Source organism: Poromitra crassiceps (assembly GCF_964638095.1).
Source record: "Poromitra crassiceps genome assembly, chromosome: 18".
Taxonomy (NCBI): domain Eukaryota; kingdom Metazoa; phylum Chordata; class Actinopteri; order Beryciformes; family Melamphaidae; genus Poromitra; species Poromitra crassiceps.
The window spans coordinates 527501-545118 of record NC_139636.1 but is presented as its reverse complement, the minus strand read 5'-3'; positions in this window follow the sequence as shown (position 1 = coordinate 545118).

The following is a 17618-nucleotide window of genomic DNA, read 5'->3' as shown; positions in this document are numbered from 1 at the left end:
TGTTTTTGAATTGATAAGGACTATTAATTTCCTGGAACAGTCCATCTTGTCTATAGCGTTATGTAATAAAGCTATATAGCTATAGCTTTATAGCTTTAAGTAATAAAAGTATATGGGCTGGTAGCACCACGTTTGATAGAGAATAGAATTCTATACATCCGCTTAAATGTATATGTAAATGTATATCACAGCTTATCTAATACCAAATTAATTGAGCCTTGAGTCCAGGACTGTTTAACATAAAGTATATTTAATAGCTTACATTCTCTGCAATATGCATATTGACAGAGGGCATGAATCTCAATGTACACATTCTGATATGTCATACAGAGTCAATTATTCAGCCCATGGCCGACAGTGAACATATGCTTTATAGGCAAAGGTAGGCAGAGCAGAGAGGAGGAAAAGGCAGAGAGGAGGTGGATGAACCTTGGAAATGTGTGTGCGTCCACTTGAGTCTGACAGGGAAACTGTTATCAGTTGTTATTGGGAACCCGATGCACTGTCCAAGGTCTCAGCAGCACTGGACAAGGTCTCAGCAAAGAGGAGAAGTCCTCTCCATGGGGCCGGGCGAGACAAGACGTCAGTGTGCTATGGTCTATGGGTCAAATGGCATGGAACTTATAGCATAATTAGGCCTATAGCTTATTGATTAATGTGTCAGATGTAATTAGGCCTATAGCTTATTGATTAGGAAATATTGATTAGGAAATGGCATGGAACTTATATTTTTCTCCAACAATCCACCCAATTGTTATGTTCATCAATAACAATAATAATTACAAAATCTAAGTTCACTATTCAATATAATGCTTGTATCTATACTTAATTGTGGGCCAGGGGTGGGCAGGGGGGGGTTTGAAAACATAGGAAACATTAAACACTTGAAAAAAAACACAGAATTTTTGATCAATATGCAGTCCAGCGCAGTCTCAGCTCATATCACCGCATCTCCATTATCTATTGGAAAGAGAAAACAGATTTTAGTAATATAATGACAAAATTTATCATCACCACTGCTGCTATAATATATAGGAGTGGGCCTACTAATCTTAACTCTATATGGTTCAATGCAAACAGTCTAATATCATTATAATGCATTGAACTTAATATTCAGTGTGTTCCAAATCACACTTAAATCTTTTCACTTTTGTAAAAGAAGCTTCTTACATACAATATGTAATCTTTCCAGCTTCACTTTATTCAAACCTTCCTGTAAAAGGAATCATGTCTTTAAGTAAAATATTTTCAAAGTATTCACAACAACAACAATATTTCTCATCATTCATGTGATGACTCTAGAATGTATTTATTTGTTTGTTCCTGGTGCTGTTGTTGTAATTGTTGTTATTAAAAACTATTTAATAGCCCATCTCCATGCAGTGGTTTAATTTCTTTTTGGGAACTATTTTATTAGAATAAAATTCTATTTCTAGTTTACTTTAATATTGGTTTGTTTGGAATAATGAACTGAAACTTTCTAAAATGCAAAACATTCATAACATTGATTAATCATATTCATTAAACCATAATCACAGTATCATATAACTGATTATTCTTAAAATGATACTTTAAAACACTTCATTTTATATTGAAAATAGAAATAATTTTCTTTACTCTAGTGAGCACAGTTAAACGTACTCTCTCCAGTAGTTTACTAAACTAGGGAGCACAGTACTCAAAGTACAGATTTGTGCTGGTGTTGAAGGTTTTCTGTGACGTACAACCTGTAACTATAAACATTAGATTTCACAATGTGCCTGTATTTTAGACAAAATAACTTCATTACAAGTTATTAGTACAACAAGTACGTACATACGGCAGATAATGTTTTGAGATACTCTGTGAGTACATATTCAATTGTTTATTTTATAATTTGTTTGCAATGGACCTCATAAACAAGATGGCTCCTTGAGTCTGCCTTTCAAGTTTACAGATTTCGTGGACTTGTCTTGAGTGGGCTGGATGAATTCCCAAAAAAAACTGCTTTAAGAGCTAGCTTATTGGGGTGGGTCAGTCCCCAGACTGAGGCAAAACAACAATACTCTAAACGCAAACTCAAGTGTAATCTCGTCCTCAGAGGCCATTGGCTTATCTATAGATACTTTTGAAAACATCTCACCGTATTTAAGTGTAAATTTTGCTTATGTGTATATCAAACCAAAAGTTAAATGTTGGTTTGCCCACTTAATTTTATTTCTCATCCACCCAATTGGTGGTTGATAAATGTGCATTTTTCTGTTTAAGAAAATACTTCAGATTCAGATTATCGTACACAGGAAGTCTTCACCCTTCACAACACATTCTATTATGATTTATTTTCAAAATAATAATCAACAGTCTATATTACTATTTGATTGATTTTCAAATTTGCTTACTGCACTTTAAATAATGCAGAGCTTACTTCACTCTATTGATTCATAACAAAAAACATTTCATTCAATCACATACTGTGGGGTTTGAACCTGGGGCTTGTTTCGACATTCAATTTCATAATGTGTAATACTGTGGGGTTTGAACCTGTGACAGGGCTTATCTCTCCGACCTAGAAAGGCGGTGGCTGGCTCACTGTTTGCTCAAAGGTTTTGGGGATCCAATTGTTTCTGGCTAAGTTTAACCTTGTTGGAAGACTGACTGTTCCTAGGGAACATAAACAAATTATTTCAGTCTGCTATCACATTGGGCCAGCTACAGTATAGGGGAGAATGACCACCGTGTTGCTACTTGAGCCAATTGAATCAACAGATGGCTGTTTGTCCACTGGCTGCTCCCGTTTTTTCTTATTCCGACATCTAGTGGCCCAGTGTCCGAGCTTACCACAAATATGACATTTGTCCGTGCTAGGTGAGGGCTTTTGATATGCACCCCCCGTTATGTTTGTATTGGGGGAAATCACAGGCTTATTGAGTGTTTCTGGCAGGCCACGATTTTTACGTCTGCTACGACACCTGTTCGCCCAATGTCCTAACTTACCGCACGCATGACATACGTCGGTGCTGCTAGGTGTGTGCTTTTGAGGTGCTTTTTCCATGGTGTTTTCATTGGGGAAAATCACAGCAATAGTTATTGGGTTTGGCGCTGTGGCTAATTGTGGGGGCCCAAGCATCTGCTCATATTGTTTGATAACAATCCCAAGCTGTCTAATTGTCTCTCTGGCTCCTTCACACTCTGGCCTTCTACAAGGCCTTTCAGCGTCCATTATGATAGCTTTTTCAGAGAGCAGAACCAGATGGCTTCCTTACAGTATGAGACAGGAAAAGAGGGAGAGAGCTGCTTATCTCAATTGTCTTTTTGGGGCTGTGCTCTATGAAAATTGTCAACACTGCTGGTGTACGCATTTGTCTCTCTCTCTCGTAAAACACTCCACTTTGTTGCTTAAGCAAAGCACTGATTTAACTAGTTTACTGTGAATGTCCCATTTTATATAAATGTCTCATTGATTCACATTCAAAACACTTTATATTTCAGTCTTGCATTACGCACTAAGGGTGTTAAAATTGCTTACTTCATTGAGAGAGAGAGAGAGAGCTACTGTTTTTGTTTATCACTTACTTGTGATCTTGATCTGTGTCCGTGTGTGTGTAAAGTAATTGTCAACACTTTACCTTTTAGTCGATGTGGGGACTCTGGTGACAGAGGGACGGTTGTTCTCCTGTTGACCAGTTCCGTCCGTGTGTGGGGTATCTGGAATTTACAAACTGGTGACAGAATCAATTTGTTCAAGGGACAATTGATTCTGTATTTTGGGATTGGCTAAAATACACTTTTTGCAAACTTCCATGTTCAACTCCTTTAAAATAGGCTTCTTAAGAAATTGTTTTGTTTTACAATGAAACAGCTGCTTATTTTTGGTTGTTTGTTTGTTACATGCTTGTTACACATTGTAGGTATTTCAAAACCATATCAACCATATTGGTTAGACATCTATGATTGCTTCCCAGTCTTGCTCGGTGCTCAATATCTCTGGCCGATCCTAGCCAGCGCGCCATGGGGCTACACAAACCCCTCGAGTAAGTGGTATGTTATGGGGAGATCTTTTGGTTTTATTTAGTATGTCGCGTGGTTCTTAAAGACCGTATCAAACATATGCCTAGAATCACCGCAGTTTCCCACTGGACTATAATACGTAGTCGCTGTCTAGGCAGCCTTCTGGTTTTGAGGCAATATGTGATAACGCTTCTCAGGCTCTCTTGCTGTGCAGCTTACCACTGGACCATCCTGGTCACTGCAAAATACAGCCGGTCAAGAGAGTTTGTAATGGTCCTGAGGTATATTTACAGTTATTTACATTGAGGCGTCCCCCCTTGTCTCAAAAACCCACAAGATACTAACTTAGGTTAATATTTACAGTTATATACAATGTCATTTTGACACACCCACAATATGCAAACATTTCAGATTCTTTTAGATATCAGACGACAGCTTCAGTAATGAATTATGAAATTAATTCAGACTTACCCGCTCTCGTAGATATCCTGTTCGTGACGCCAATTGATAGAGAATAGAATTCTATACATCCGCTTAAATGTATATGTAAATGTATATCACAGCTTATCTAATACCAAATTAATTGAGCCTTGAGTCCAGGACTGTTTAACATAAAGTATATTTAATAGCTTACATTCTCTGCAATATGCATATTGACAGAGGGCATGAATCTCAATGTACACATTCTGATATGTCATACAGAGTCAATTATTCAGCCCATGGCCGACAGTGAACATATGCTTTATAGGCAAAGGTAGGCAGAGCAGAGAGGAGGAAAAGGCAGAGAGGAGGTGGATGAACCTTGGAAATGTGTGTGCGTCCACTTGAGTCTGACAGGGAAACTGTTATCAGTTGTTATTGGGAACCCGATGCACTGTCCAAGGTCTCAGCAGCACTGGACAAGGTCTCAGCAAAGAGGAGAAGTCCTCTCCATGGGGCCGGGCGAGACAAGACGTCAGTGTGCTATGGTCTATGGGTCAAATGGCATGGAACTTATAGCATAATTAGGCCTATAGCTTATTGATTAATGTGTCAGATGTAATTAGGCCTATAGCTTATTGATTAGGAAATATTGATTAGGAAATGGCATGGAACTTATAAATGTCGATGATGTCTTTTCCTGTGTCGGAGCCCGTTTGTCTTGTTCGTATGTTGTTCTATAATAATGTAATAATAAGTTGTTAATATAATAGAAAATAAGATATATAAAAAAGTAATAAAAGTATATGAAATTACTTGGGGGAAGCGAGATTGTACAGCATTAGATACTGTACCTTGATTCATAGTTTTGTTGGACTTGACCAAAGATGAAATCAAAGATATCCATTCCTCAGTCTAGCGTTTTGTGATGGTTGTGGGACTGTCAATAAACCGAGTGGATGCAACGTATGTACTTTTATTTGTAGGATGTACTGTGTTTTGATAACATCCACTGTATTCAACTAACGTCAGGACAGATCTAAAACACACACACACACACACACACACACACACACACACACACACACACACACACACACACACACACACACTTTTCCCATCTGGTGTGAGTAATGGAGGATGCTGGACCCACTGGTAACAATACATCACAGCAGACCTGTTTGGAGAGAGAGCATTACCTCACCTTTGGCTGAGGAGAAAGACCCATACAAATGTCAGGGCAGGTGGACATTTATGAGACAGGAACCACGACACTGGTGCTGCTCCACCTGGAAGACAGAGTGATGACTTGTTAGACTCGTGTTGGTGGAATAGAGGCCACATTTAATTCAAGGAACATGCAAGTGTGATACCATTTTAGCCGCTTCTTTGCACAACCTTAAAGGAACACTCCGCCCATTTTCAACCAGCTTTGTATCATTAGAACATCAGTAGTATATCAGAAAACTGTAAATGGTTTTGAAGTCTGTCATTTAATTTGACAGTTATTGAGTGTTAAAGTGTGGACCAGTGACATCACTGGTCCACACTAACTCAAATTAATAACTCATTAACTCAAATCAACTCTCAATAACTGTCAAACTAGATGAATGATGAATAGTTTGACAGTTATTGAGAGTTGATTTGAGTTAATGAGTTATTAATTTGAGTTAGTGTGGACCAGTGATGTCACTGGTCCACACTTTAACACTCAATAACTGTCAAATTAAATGACAGACTTCAAAACCGTTTACAGTTTTCTGATATACTACTGATGTTCTAATCATACAAAGCTGGTTGAAAATGGGCGGAGTGTTCCTTTAACTGGAACAGCATGAAACAAAATACACTATTCATAGCTTTCAAGGGGCGTTACGTGCTGCCGGGAACGCCCACCTGGCGGTAAAAAAAAAAACTTGCCAGCCGTGTTTGTTCAGCCAAAATGCCGGATACCTGTTGTGCTATCGGTTGCACTAACCGACGAGGAGACACGCCTGGCTTCTGCTTTTACAGAATCCCGTCGGAGAAACAAAACTCAGACAGGAGGAGGTTGTGGATTTGTGCGATTAGACGTGGTTCAGTCGCTGGGGAGGGCAAATGGCTTTTTTTCTACCATCAAAGTACACACGTTTTTGCGGCCAACATTTCATCAAAGGTAAGCTCAAGTAACGTTAACGGGGTATTTTAATCATTATTGTAACGTTACTTGAGCTTACCTTTGATTAAATGTTGGCCGCAAAGACGTGTGTACAAACGGCTGAACAAACACAGCGTGAGAAACTAGTCGACTCGGCTGGCAAGTTTTTTTTTTGACCGCCAGGTGGGCGTTCCCGGCAGCACGTAACGCCCCTTGAAAGCTATGAATACGCTTGGTTCCTCCAAATGATTGCCTTGTTGTTGTAAACATATTCGCTTTTTCTTCCATTTCATACAGAATAATAGTAGTTTTCCAGTCAGTGATGTTTAAGCCTTGAAAGAGATGGTTGTTACAACATAAAGTTTCCTGTCACAGAGTCCCAAACAGACACACATACTGTAAACCCATAAACCTCTGTCTGATAAGATCTAGTCCCAGCGACACATAGGGGGGTGATGATTTAGTATTGACTTGTACAACCATCTGCACCGTCTGGCTGGTGGAGGAGTGAACCTAAGAGTGTAATAGTCATTCTTATACATTGTGTTTTATGGGGAGGAGCGCTTGGAAGCCCTTCAAAGACACCTGGGTCTCCCTGGCATGCCACTTGGGAAGCCTTTGCTTTTCCAAAAGTTGTAATCTGCAGGTACAGAAGCCTTGCTATGTGTACTGAACACACCATCAGGTACAGAAGCCTTGCTATGTGTACTGAACACACCATCAGGTACAGAAGCCTTGCTATGTGTACTATACACACCATCAGGTACAGAAGCCTTGCTATGTGTACTGAACACACCATCAGGTACAGAAGCCTTGCTATGTGTACTGAACACACCATCAGGTACAGAAGCCTTGCTATGTGTACTGAACACACCATCAGGTACAGAAGCCTTGCTATGTGTACTGAACACACCATCAGGTACAGAAGCCTTGCTATGTGTACTGAACACACCATCAGGTACAGAAGCCTTGCTATGTGTACTGAACACACCATCAGGTACAGAAGCCTTGCTATGTGTACTGAACACACCATCAGGTACAGAAGCCTTGCTATGTTTACTATACACACCATCAGGTACAGAAGCCTTGCTATGTGTACTGAACACACCATCAGGTACAGAAGCCTTGCTATGTTTACTGAACACACCATCAGGTACAGAAGCCTTGCTATGTGTACTGAACACACCATCAGGTACAGAAGCCTTGCTATGTTTACTGAACACACCATCAGGTACAGAAGCCTTGCTATGTGTACTGAACACACCATCAGGTACAGAAGCCTTGCTATGTGTACTGTACACACCATCAGGTACAGAAGCCTTGCTATGTGTACTGAACACACCATCAGGTACAGAAGCCTTGCTATGTGTACTGTACACACCATCAGGTACAGAAGCCTTGCTATGTGTACTGAACACACCATCAGGTACAGAAGCCTTGCTATGTGTACTGAACACACCATCAGGTACAGAAGCCTTGCTATGTTTACTGAACACACCATCAGGTACAGAAGCCTTGCTATGTGTACTGAACACACCATCAGGTACAGAAGCCTTGCTATGTGTACTGAACACACCATCAGGTACAGAAGCCTTGCTATGTGTACTGAACACACCATCAGGTACAGAAGCCTTGCTATGTGTACTGAACACACCATCAGGTACAGAAGCCTTGCTATGTGTACTATACACACCATCAGGTACAGAAGCCTTGCTATGTGTACTGAACACACCATCAGGTACAGAAGCCTTGCTATGTTTACTGAACACACCATCAGGTACAGAAGCCTTGCTATGTGTACTGAACACACCATCAGGTACAGAAGCCTTGCTATGTTTACTATACACACCATCAGGTACAGAAGCCTTGCTATGTGTACTGAACACACCATCAGGTACAGAAGCCTTGCTATGTTTACTGAACACACCATCAGGTACAGAAGCCTTGCTATGTGTACTGAACACACCATCAGGTACAGAAGCCTTGCTATGTTTACTGAACACACCATCAGGTACAGAAGCCTTGCTATGTGTACTGAACACACCATCAGGTACAGAAGCCTTGCTATGTGTACTGTACACACCATCAGGTACAGAAGCCTTGCTATGTGTACTGAACACACCATCAGGTACAGAAGCCTTGCTATGTGTACTGAACACACCATCAGGTACAGAAGCCTTGCTATGTTTACTGAACACACCATCAGGTACAGAAGCCTTGCTATGTTTACTGAACACACCATCAGGTACAGAAGCCTTGCTATGTTTACTGAACACACCATCAGGTACAGAAGCCTTGCTATGTGTACTGAACACACCATCAGGTACAGAAGCCTTGCTATGTGTACTGTACACACCATCAACAACTATTAAAAAGTCACTGCAGATCCATTTATTTTCTATAAACTACAAAAGTCACAAGATGGCCCCCGACCATAGACTGTTAATTTTCACTTCCACTTTCTCCACTCGCTGTATTTCTCCATTCATTCACCCTGATCCCATAACAATGGCTCAGTGTGAAAGCACTCAGGCATGTAGTGTGCATTGTTGTTCAAATTCAAAGAAGAAACAGCATTATTTATCCTTTCATGGGTTTCCAACCGAGGAAAAGTTCAAAAGAAGATGGATTTTGCATAAGAACAGACAACGCTACAGCCATTACCATGGTAACGGCTGTATGCTAGCTTAGCTACCTAGGTCTCGCATATCTACAGCGGCAGGCTGTCAACAGAATAACTGGAGAAGACACAAACGGCAAGAAGTGGCTGTGATGTGGATTAAACGGTGATGGAATGGACTTGCGGCAGCAGCCGGTTGGCAGAGTGATGTACGTTATTAGCATGTTGCTACTACTTGCTAACGAAATTTGATTATCTGCTGTGAGATAACGTTAAACAAACTTGACAACCTAACGGTGATGTTTGCAATATAAAGCAGCGTCACGCCTAATGGTAGAAGCTATGCTACTTGTTACTAGTCAAGTGTCAATGTATAACGTGTTAGTAAGGTGAATGTGTATACTGAGCGATTGCTATCGGATCACGGCGAATGAATGGAGAAATACAGCGAGCGGAGAAAGCGGAAGTGCGAATGAACAGTCTATGATCGGGGGGCCATCTTGTGTGAAATAAGCCTATTGCTGCAGCACTGGTCAGCCAGCACAAACAGACCAGTGGACAGTGGCACTGTGATGTAGTTAGTTGCTGGTGGATTTTGAAGGCTGACACTTATTTTTTGGGAGTGAAGCTGCGTGCGGTCGGCGAGGAACCTCCATCATATCGGTGGTGGACGATACAGACTGGTTTATAATGAGCATACAACATCCAGAATGAAAAAAGTGTCTGTATCATGGAGATGGCAGCAGGGCTGAGCTGACAGCATGGGCCAGTCAGGGACCTGCCCTGTTTTGTTCAGGGGGGTTAGACCACGACAAGACACCGCTGTGACAAGACAAGAGCTCCAGCGGACCACCTGACACCTCTGCCTCTCTCTCTCTCTCTCTCTCTCCATCTCCCAGTGAGCTCAGTGGTACAGCTTCATGTGAAAGGTCAGGCTCTCAGAGGCAGAGAGAGAGAGAGAGAGAGAGAGGAGCCGCGGGGACGCCAGCTGCTGCAGACGTCCACAAACTTTGCAGGGAAATGGATGAGGCTCCAACTAAACATGAGAGCCAAGAAGTGTTATTTTGCCTGACCCAACGCTTCTATCTCGACAACATGATTTCGTTCCGCGTCTTTGCAACTCCCTCGAAGTCAAATTAAATAGTCATACATTTTCGCGGCGCGGTGGAGGGGAAGGGAAAGCTCGCCCAGAAAACTCATTTACAGCCGAATAGCAAAAAGTCCGTCTTGTTCAGAATGTGACAACATTGACCCTTCCTGCGAGGCGTGGAGAGGAGAGGAAAAGTGACAGGAGGAGTGCTCGCGAGCGGTGGCCTCATTCAGCGGTACTGCTCATTCTGCACGGTCGTTTAGGCGACGCCATTACAGCTGGCGAAGCTTTTTAACAAACGGGCCGATTCAATGCCTCATGAAAAGAACAGCAAATTGTTCGACAGAACGAGCAAATACGGACTGAACTTTCCTTTCAGGATCCCCCGAGGGGGCGGATGAGTTTGAAACGACGACATCTCAGAGAACGCATCCGACAATCAGCGGCGGCGTCGGGTGAGTCATCATCATCTCTTCCCCCGCGCGACACGAGGCGACACGAGCAACAGATTGAACATCAGCCTCAGAATAGATGCAAGACACTGCGGAGCCGGGGGGGAAAGCGATCACATGACAGCATTGTTGTGCTTCCATAAGGGCACATGACATGTTGGACTGTAGCTATTTGAGTGTTTAATGACAGGGCAGGCATTCTTCTTCTTGGACTGTAGCTATTTGAGTGTTTAATGACGGGGCAGGCATTCTTCTTCTTGTTTTATTGAGCGAGCGTCTGATGTTCTCGTGTTTCATTGCCTGCTGCAGACACAAAGGAACAGCTTTACTATTAAAATGCGCTGTGTTCCTTCCGTGTCGTCTCTTAACCACATGAGTTACAACGGCCCTGTAGTCAGCGAGAAGATCCGCACGCATCATCAGTCCCTGTTTTCCACTGAGAGTTGAACTAGTCGACATCAGTCACCCTCACACACACACACACACACACACACACACACACACACACACACTTGGACACAGATGTCAGGAAGGCAGGCTGCTTCCTTAAATAGAGTGGGGAGTGGGCAATGTGACATGTAAAGGGCTGGTGGGGGAGTGGCTTTTACTCGGGCTATAATCGATTAAAAAGCAATTTGCTCCAGCTGACCCGGCCCCGCGCTGCTAAATGGCAGCCTCCCCGGTGCAGATGGAGCACTGAGGGGTCGGGGGATTGAGGAGCCTGTCCTCCAGCTCCAGCAGCCAGACAACAACACCCTCCCCTCGCCCACCACACCCACCCACCCACCCCAGCCTCGGTCACAGTCTGGTGGGCACCTGGAAGGCGACCAGGCAGAAACGTCCAGGGAGGTTCCGCTGGCCTGACAGAAAATGTAGACCTAACGCATGTCTGAAAAGACGAGACAGACACAGGAGGAGAGGTTAAGACAAACAGGGATTCCTACACGGCCCAGCACACACACACACGCACATACATACACACGCACACGCACACACAACACACACACACACACACACACACACACACACACACAGGCTATTCAGTGTTCTCCCTCATGGTACCAATGCACCGTTCACTGCACCACCCAGGAGCACTTCTATGTTCCCTCAGCCCCATGTTCCCTCAGTCCTATGTTCCCTCAGTCCCATGTTCCCTCAGTCCTATGTTCCCTCAGTCCTATGTTCCCTCTGCCCCATGTTCCCTCAGCTCTATGTTCCCTCTGCCCCATGTTCCCTCAGCACTATGTTCCCTCTGCCCCATGTTCCCTCAGCACTATGTTCCCTCAGCTCTATGTTCCCTCTGCCCCATGTTCCCTCAGCTCTATGTTCCCTCAGCACTATGTTCCCTCAGCTCTATGTTCCCTCAGCTCTATGTTCCCTCAGCACTATGTTCCCTCAGCTCTATGTTCCCTCAGCCCTATGTTCCCTCTGTCCCATGTTCCCTCAGCACTATGTTCCCTCAGCCCTATGTTCCCTCAGCACTATGTTCCCTCAGCTCTATGTTCCCTCAGCCCTATGTTCCCTCTGCCCCATGTTCCCTCAGCACTATGTTCCCTCAGCCCTATGTTCCCTCAGCACTATGTTCCCTCAGCTCTATGTTCCCTCAGCCCTATGTTCCCTCTGCCCCATGTTCCCTCAGCACTATGTTCCCTCAGCTCTATGTTCTCTCAGTCCTATGTTCCCTCAGTCCTATGTTCCCTCAGCTCTATGTTCCCTCAGTCCTATGTTCCCTTAGCCCTATGTTCCCTCATTCCTATGTTCCCTTAGCCCTATGTTCCCTCAGTCCTATGTTCCCTCAGCTCTATGTTCCCTCAGCCCATGTTCCCTCAGCCCATGTTCCCTCAGCCCTATGTTCCCTCAGCCCTATGTTCCCTCAACCCTATGTTCCCTCAGCCCCATGTTCCCTCAGCCCCATGTTCCCTCAGTCCTATGTTCCCTCAGTCCTATGTTCCCTCAGTCCTATGCTCCATCAGCCCTATGTTCCCTCAGTCCTATGTTCACTCAGTCCTATGTTCCCTCAGTCCTATGTTCCATCAGTCCTATGTTCCAACAGCCCTATGTTCCAACAGCCCTATGTTCCCTCAGCCCTATGTTCCCTCAGCCCTATGTTCCCTCAGCCCTATGTTCCCTCAGCCCTATGTTCCCTCAGCACTATGTTCCCTCTGCCCCATGTTCCCTCAGCCCTATGTTCCCTCAGTCCTATGTTCCCTCAGCCCTATGTTCCCTCTGCCCCATGTTCCCTCTGCCCCATGTTCCCTCAGCCCTATGTTCCTTCAGGCCTATGTTCCCTCAGCACTATGTTCCCTCAGTCCTATGTTCCCTCAGCTCTATGTTCCCTCAGCCCTATGTTCCCTCAGCACTATGTTCCCTCAGTCCTATGTTCCCTCAGCACTATGTTCCCTCAGTCCTATGTTCCCTCAGCTCTATGTTCCCTCAGCCCATGTTCCCTCAGCCCTATGTTCCCTCAGCACTATGTTCCCTCAGTCCCATGTTCCCTCTGCCCCATGTTCCCTCAGCTCTATGTTCCCTCAGTCCCATGTTCCCTCTGCCCCATGTTCCCTCAGCTCTATGTTCCTTCAGGCCTATGTTCCCTCAGGCCTCAGCCCTACAGCATATTCCTTCAGATCAGTACCTAATGCGATATTTATTTTCCCAGAATGGTGAAGGCATGACCTGCCCTACCCTGATCTGATTGGCTTACCCAGATATTTTCAAACGCCAACAAGTAATGTTACATGATGTGTGGCCAAGTCTGGCAGTTTTTTGTTAGGTCAAACTTAGAAAAATAATGTTTTGACCTAGCAGGGACTATCTTCCCTGTGTCTATACAGTAGCAAGTGAAGGTGGTGGGCAGTGGATGATTTTGGTTGTCTCGATGTTCTCCTCATTTAACAGGTAAGTTGACAACAGGAAAGAGGAAAGTGCCAACAGCAGACAGTAGACTGTTACCTCTCTCGTGTACTCTTGGCCCCTCCACTATGAAGCTCCATTTCATCTATCGGGAGAAGAGTTAGACCAATTTATTGGCTAATCAAATTGGATACGGGACGGCCAGTGTTGTCCGATTCTGATATGTTTGTTTCATTACACCTTTATTGTAGCCTTGATCAATGCGAGACTGGTTGTCAGTCCAGGATTCAAACCTGCAGCCTGGCCAGCTCTGGACCACCTCCCCTGAGTTAATCCTCCCTGCTGTCTGTGGCTCTTGGCTCCAGCACACAGCTCCTCAGACTAAGCAGCAGGAGGTTAATTGAGACTGACAGATGACGCAACGTGGAAGTCATTTGAAGGGGGGGTCTGGCTTCTTTATCATTGACAGTATTCCTCACACACAGAGGCGGGGGGGGGGGGGGGGGGGGGGGGGGTTAACAGAAGTGATACTGTCCAGGAGGCTCACATATTAAATGTTCCCATGCACAATTTCAAGGGCTTAATCCTTGCTGCCAAAGTTGTGATTTATGCTAAATTAATCTCATTGATTTCCTGCGATACATCAAAAGCTCAAAAAGTAATCCTGACCATCATTTTTCAAGGTGTCGTCTGATTAATGTTAACTTTGAATCATATTGTAAACATAGTATAAAAAAAAGAGTCCTTAATACCTGAAGGCCACTGGACTTTTATCTTTGAGATTCGAGCGTCTTTAACCGGTGGCTTTTCTCAATGACTTGATGATGACCTTGCATGGTCTATCAGAGGTCATGTGAGTTCAGTGCTAATGGGATCAGCAGGAGAGGAGGGGTGTGTGTGTGTGTGTGTGTGTGTGGGGGGGGGGGGGGTCCTTACTGGATTTCAATGTGGAGAAAAGCCCGGAGTAAACCCCCTCTGGGAAAAAGGAAACCATGTGAACTTTTGTTCCCACAGGCTCTCCCTCGTCCTCATATTGGCCCATTCATTCCGGCTGGCTGTTTGATATTCTTATGGACGTTAATACTACACTAGCTCTTCCAAAGCTCACCTTGATACCATTGATTTCCCTCTAAAATAATTCAGCTGTGGCATAATGGAAATGAGTGGAAAGCGCCTGAGAGGCTGGATTCGATTGGTTGAAAAAGTCGGAGTGAAAAAGTTTCTGCCGTGATTGCCTTCGGTGTAAAAATGAGTCTCTGTAGAGTCGACTTCAGATCCAATCTCTGAACTATGGAACAGGCACTTCAACGTTTGATGTAATGGCTTATTGTCTACTAGCTCCATCTTCAGACATAAAAGATTCATCTAGCAATGGGCACAAATTTAATATAAAAACCTTATTACTGCTGTTGCACAAAATCCTCATAGCATCTCTTCTGTTCCTACACCAACATGGTCTTATTATGTAATCATCTTCCTCTGGCTTCTCGAAAGCCATTAAAACTATGATGGGGGGGGGGGGGGGGTTGGGTCACTAAATGTATGCTTGTCAGTCTGAAGATAAGGCTGTTTAAAATTCCTTTAGGAAGAAACAAAGTTTTGATGCGACAGCGACACAACGCAAAGTCTCTAATGAGTTATTTCTGCCAGCTGTGGGCCTCCATCCAGCCTCCAATCACACCTCTGATAGGCTGGAAAAGAGATGCTGCTGCCAGAGAGGAAGACGAACAGAGACACTTCCACTCGATATGCCATTGTAAGGTACAGTCTCCTCTAATGGCTTATGGATTAGCCAGTCACAACCCTCCACCCCCCCCCCCCAACACACACACACACACACACACACACACACACACACACACACACACACACACACACACACACCTCTCTCTGGCACCGCCAACGTGTCAAACAATAGTTGCCAAGTCTGCTGCCCCGCGACAAAAGATGGAAAGAATTAGAGAAATGGAAATGGTGATTCAAGTCTGTTATGAAAACTGGAGCGTGAGTGAAAACCCATTCAGACAGACTTAATGCGCAGTGGAATCTCCTCCCTGCCCCCCCTATCTGTAGCACTCAGAAATGCAAACAGAAATCCAGCCTATTCTCCCAGAGCCTTGTCAGAGAATTTTCATACCCCAACAAAACCCCCACCCCCACCCCCACCCTCGCCTCTCCCTCCCCCCTCAGCTCCTAGTCTTGCCTGGCTTGCTACATTCAAGACTCAATACTTATATTGCCATGTCAACACTGTTGATTGGAATCTGTCTGCAGTTTGAACACGCAGACAGAAGCGGCCGACATTGTGTGCTCTCCATTCACACTCGCATGCAATCACACGTAGCAATCCAAAGGCAAACGGAGACAAAGGTCAACTGCACTATATATACACTGAATGTGCAAAAACATCACAGTCACGTCTTCTTTTCTGTGGAGTTCACCGATGAGGTGAATCCCAGTCCTCTTATCCCTCATCGATTTCCCTTCAATCATAAAGGAGGTGGAGATCAAGAGAAGCAGACGAGTTTAAGCGCTTTTAACCGTTGAGGCAGTTGAGAGACGCGAGTTGTGCAACAGCGTCTGCGAGCCGCTCCGTATCAGGCAGATCCCTATGATTTTGTACACCCAGTGTATCGGCCCACTTCACACCGCCTCCCTTTTAGCGCGCCAACAAAGTTACCACCACGTATTAAATTCTCCCAAGAGAAAAGTGCAAGAGGAGACCTTCCTGACATCTATTGAAGCCATATATCTGAGTCTGGAGGCCATCCAGCAGCGCTAAAGACCCATGCAGAGGCAGCTACACGAGGGATTGGTATTCAGAGCGACGGCACCCAAAGTCGAGCTTGCGAGAATAGCCCCGACTATTACATAAAGGTAAACAAACAAAACCGTGATGCGCAGAATCGCATCAACTCTGAAGCGGGCAGATAAACTGTCAACGGGCTCAGCAAAATATATAATGCCTATGTTTTTTGGGGATTATTAGTTACCGGGGGGCTGAGTGAGTGAGTGCTACAGGCCAGAAGCTGTCAAGATGAAGCAGAAAAAGAAGCGAGTAAAGCGAGCGGAGAGAGGTGGCGGAGGTAGAGAGGAAATGGGGCCTGTGTGAAGTTTGAGTCTTTCAGCTGTGACTTCTTTAGTGGGGCGCCTTCGCTGCGGGAGCAAAGCAGGCCGAACAGCAGGGTAATGTATGGAACCTCTAATGGAAGACAGCGTCTCAGAGTGGCTGTCGAAAAACTCTTTTGCGAAATCATAGTGCATTTGCTCAAATAATAAGCTTAGGATAAGCTAGCGAGCAGGCCGAGCACACATCCAAACACACACCACGCACACCACACGCGTACGAGGAGGACCTGTTTGTTCCGTTCACTGGCGCTCGCTAACAGCCAAACATCTCTCCACCACAGCTGGGAGGTGACACTCGTTCGTGGCGGAGGAAGAAGTATCACATCTTCTGCTTTCTGCTGGCGTTGTATCATATTGAAATGGTGTCTGCAGTCTGCTGAGAGGTGGAATCCAGAAAGACAAAGGAGATGGAGAGAAGAAGGTGAGAGAGAGAGATAAGCATGATGGGAGGAAGCAGAGATGGACAGGGAGCGTGAGGAGAGAGAGAGATGCAGGGAGTGATGAGGGAGGTGTTGACAGGAATGAGGAGCGGGGAGAGAGATATCAGGACATCTTAGAATATATCTAGGAGACTAGGGAGGTGATCTTGGCAGTAATGGACTTCCACGTCTCCCTGTCCTCAGCTCATCTGGGAGTTTTGTGGCAGGCTGTCGAGGCCGCTGTCAGCCAGCATCAAGCCTCTCTCCTCCTCCCTGCTTGTTTTTCCCGAATCGAAGCGCGCACGCTCACAGCCAGCATCTTCCTTTAAACTGCACTTTAGTTACCCAACACTTCAAATAGCCATGACAAACAAGCTAAACATGTCAGCCAATCAGTAACAAGTTATACAAATGCGAAAAAGTTTAAATTCTATTATGTAGCAGTATAAACACTTTTTTCCCTTTTTGGTATTTGTTATTTGTTTTTGGCAGTACCCATACTTGAGCGCACAAA